This window comes from Pongo abelii, chromosome 19 (genome assembly GCF_028885655.2).
Source record: "Pongo abelii isolate AG06213 chromosome 19, NHGRI_mPonAbe1-v2.0_pri, whole genome shotgun sequence".
Lineage (NCBI taxonomy): Eukaryota > Metazoa > Chordata > Mammalia > Primates > Hominidae > Pongo > Pongo abelii.
In genome coordinates this window covers 74442913-74447137 of record NC_072004.2, presented here as the reverse complement: position 1 = coordinate 74447137, position 4225 = coordinate 74442913, and the positions used below count along the sequence as shown (strand labels likewise).

The following is a 4225-nucleotide window of genomic DNA, read 5'->3' as shown; positions in this document are numbered from 1 at the left end:
CCGGGCGCGGTGGCTCACGCCTGTAATCCCAGCACTTTGGGGGGCCGGGGCAGGTGGATCACGAGGTCAGGAGATTGAGACCATCCTGGCTAACACGGTGAAACCCTATCTCTACTAAAAATACAAAAAATTAGCCGGGCGTGGTGGCGGGCGCCTGTAGTCCCAGCTACTCGGGAGGCTGAGGCAGGAGAATCGCTTGAACCCGGGAGGCGGAGCTTGCAGTGAGCCGAGATCGCGCCACTGCACTCCAGCCTGGGAGACAGAGCAAGACTCCGTCTCAAAAAAAAATAATAATAATACATCTTCCTCACAAGGTTGATGTGAGATTAAATGAATTAATGCATTGAAATGGCTAACGCCATGCCTGGCCTATTAACAGGACCTCAACAAATGTGGGTTCCCTTCCCCCTTACTTGAGTTTGCAAACATGTGCTGGGAATTGTTATCGGAACCACATGGCTTGGGTTTGTATCTATTTCAGTATACTTGCAAATGCATTTCACCCTAATTTGTTTTTTGTTGTAGTTGTTTTTTTGGAGACAGAGTCTCACTCTGTCACCCAGGCTGGAGTGCAGTGGTGCGATCCCGGCTCACTGCAACCTCCACCTCCCGGATTCAAGTGATTCTCCTGCCTCAGCCTCCCAAGTAGCTGGGATTACAGGTGTGGGCCACCACACCCAGCTAATTTTGTATATTTAGTAGAAACGGGGTTTCACCATGTTAGCAAGGCTGATCTCAGCCTCTCAACCTCAGGTGATCTGCCTGCCTTGGTCTCCCAAAATGCTGGGATTACAGGCATGAGCCACCGCGGCTGGCCCCTAATTTGTATTTTTATCGAACGAACAGTTGTATTCGAGTCAGTGTGATGACATACTTTTTTTTAATGTGTTTATCTTTACATTTGCCTTGGTATGGATGGTGGCATATTTGGATAGAAGTGTGTGTACACACTGAGAATCTTGTGTAGGTGATTGGGTATTGCCTGTTGAATACGTGTATGGAATTAAATGTGTGTTGTTTGCTGCCTATGGGGGTGGGGAGGACTGGTCTGTTCGTGTGGCTTTGTGTGCGAAGGTTGTGGATTCTGAGTTGGTGTGTAGGCAGCTATGTAAACCAGAGCTGTCCAATAGAACTTTCTGTGTTGATGGAAATGTTTTCTATTCACACTGCCCAACAGAGTAGCCACTAACCATGTGTGGCTATTAAGCACTTGAAATGTGGCTAGTGCAGCTAAGAAACTGAAGTTTTAATTGTGTTTAATTTTAATTAATTTAAATGTGAATAAACACTGGTACACCACAGACTGAAACTTCAAGGTTATTCATACACTAGATGGTGTGCATGCCCCTGCCTCTTACCACAGAAATCCCATCCCTCGTGTCCGACCCCAGTGGAGCCCCGCCTGGGCGTGTGCGTGCATGTGTATGTGCGCGTGTGTGTGGGTGTGAGCCGTACCTAGGGGGCCGCCCCCCTACCCAAGTCCCCAGCCGAGCAGTGAATCAGCCTGACAATGAGGTGAGTCATTCATGAACTGCTCCAGGCTGGCCCAGCGGGCGGGAAGCAAACGTCAGCCAGCCTGGAAGCCCTACCCACCCCAGCCCCCCCAGTGGGATCGCTCAACCCCACGCACTGCAGATGTTGTTGAAGCAACTGACGCGGGCGAATCAAGGCACGGAAGCTCGGCCCCTCCCTCTGGTTTGCAATCCATTCATCCCTCAGCTTCTCTCTCCCCTCCAGTGGCATGTGAGTCATCTCAAGATCTCCCTGAGGACAGAGACATTCAGCTCCTCTATCCTCTACACCCCCGATCCGACACCCACCTCCCCAAGCCTATCCCAATTGCTTCTCCCTCAAGGCTGGGGGCTGGGGGAAGGGAAGCTGGACCCCCTGGGGAGGTGCCAGGGTCCTGCTTCATAAGCAAAGCTGACCCACTCAGGGCTGTGGGATTTGGCTCAGGGTCAGTTGCAGCTGGCTGGATCCTGGGGAACTGGCACCTTGCTTGCTTGGGCAGCAGGAAAGGAGTTGGCCAGGGATGCTACGTGGAGCACTTGTGGCTTCTGGGGAGGACCAGGTAGGCAGGGGGCAAAAGTATTCCTCTGGTTTCCAGGAAAGACCCTCAGAGTATCTCCCCAGTGGCTGACAATCTTCAGAGCCTGGTAACTTCTCTGCATACCCCTTGGTAGAGAATGGGTTGTGTGGCCCATTCTTTCATCAATTAGCCTTGTTCTCTTGGACTTAACATTACCTGATGCTTCTGACTTGGACAACTGGGTAGTGGTGTCCTTCACTGGATCAGAAAATACCCTCAAAAGCCTTGGAGTTATGTAGACACTTTGACAAAGCAGCTCCACTTCTGAGAATTCATCCTGAGAAAATAATAGTCATTGACGTGTGCCAAGATTTACCTATAAGAATGTGCATCACATGGGCCGGGCGCGGTGGTTCACACCTGTAATCTCAGCACTTTGGGAGTTCAAGACCAGCCTGGCCAACATGGTGAAACCCCATTTCTACTAAAAATACAAAAATTAGCCAGGCGTGGTGGCGCACACCTGCAATCCCAGCTACTTGGGAGGCTGAGGCAGGAGAATTGCTTGAACCCAGGAGGCAGAGGTTGCAGTGAGCCAAGATGGAGTCACTGCACTTCAGCCTGGGCAACAGAGCAAGACACCATCTAAAAAAAAAAAAAGAGAATGTGCATCACAACTTGCTTGCCCTTCCTTCCTTCCTTCATTCCTTCCTTTCTTTTCTTTCTTTCTTTCCAGAGTTTTGCTCTTGTTGCCCAGGCTGGAGTGCAATGGCATGATCTCGGCTCACCACAACCTCTGCCTCCCGGGTTCAAGCAATTCTCCTGCCTCAGCCTCCCAAGTAACTGGGATTACAGGTGTGTGCCACCACGCCCGGCTAATTTTTTTTTTTTTTTTTTTTTTTTTTTTTTTTTTTTTTTTTTTGGAGAGACGGGGTTTCTCCATGTTGGTCAGGCTGGTCTCAAACTCCTGACCTCAGGAGATCTGCCTGCCTCGGCCTCCCAAAGTGCTGGGATTACAGGTGTGAGGCACTGCACCTAGCCCACAGCATTATTTAAAATGGAAAAATTGGGCCGGGCGTGGTGGCTCACGCCTGTAATCCCAGCACTTTGGGAGGCCGAGGCAGGCGGATCACAAGGTCAGGAGATCGAGACCATCCTGGCTAACACAGTGAAACCCCATCTCTACTAAAAATATAAAAAATTAGCTGGGCGGGGTGGCGGGCGCCTGTAGTCCCGGCTACTCCAGAGGCTGAGGCAGGAGAATGGCATGAACCCGGGAGTCGGAGCTTGCAGTGAGCTGAGATCGCGCCACTGCACTCCAGCCTGGGAGACAGAGCGAGACTCCGTCTCAAAAAAAAAAAAAAAAAAATTGGAAACAACTGACGCATCTATCAAAAGAGCATCAAGTAAAGAAACTACGGCTGGGCGTGGTGGCGCACACCTGTAATCACAGCACTTTGGGAGGCCGAGGCAGGTGGATCATGAGGTCAGGAGATCGAGACCATCCTAGCTAACACAGTGAAACCCCGTCTCTACTAAAAATACAAAAGATTACCCGGGTGTGGTGGCGGGCGCCTATAGTCCCAGCTACTTGGGAGGCTGAGGCGGGAGAATGGTGTGAACCCAGGAGGCGGAGCTTGCAGTGAGCCAAGATCGCGCCACTGCACTCCAGCCTGGGTGACAGAGCGAGACTCCGTCTCAAAAAAAAAAGTAAAGAAACTACAATAAAACAATACGGTGGAATACTATGCAGCCACACAAAATGATGTTGTGGAAGATTTAATGCCACCGGAGTATTTTCATGATTTATTACATCAAAAATCAGACTGTGTGCTTGCTTCGGCAGCATGTATACTAAAATAGGACCCATATACAGAAGAATGCCATAGCCCCTGCACAAGGATGACACGAAAATTTGTGACGTGTTCTGTATTTTTCCATTTTAAAAAGTTTGTAAAAACAGCCGGGTACGGTGGCTCATGCCTGTAATCCCAGCACTCTGGGAGGCCAAGGCAGGTGGATCACTTGAGGTTAGGAGTTCGAGACCAGCCTGGCCAACATGGTGAAACCCCATCTCCACTAAATATATAAAAATTAGCCGGGCATGGTGGTGCACGCCTGTAATCCCAGCTATTCAGGAGGCTGAGGCAGGAGAATCACTTAAACCTGGGAGGCGGAGGTTGCAATGAGCCGAGA

General features: G+C 50.3%; 1 non-coding gene across 1 annotated transcript; it reads left to right on the top strand.

Moving 5' to 3' along the window:
• The first annotated feature begins 3859 nt into the window (after positions 1 to 3859).
• Positions 3860 to 3966, top strand: LOC112129745 (U6 spliceosomal RNA). Its single transcript, XR_002912103.1, has one exon. It is a non-coding gene; the product is annotated as a U6 spliceosomal RNA (small nuclear RNA).
• Positions 3967 to 4225: the final 259 nt, after the last annotated feature.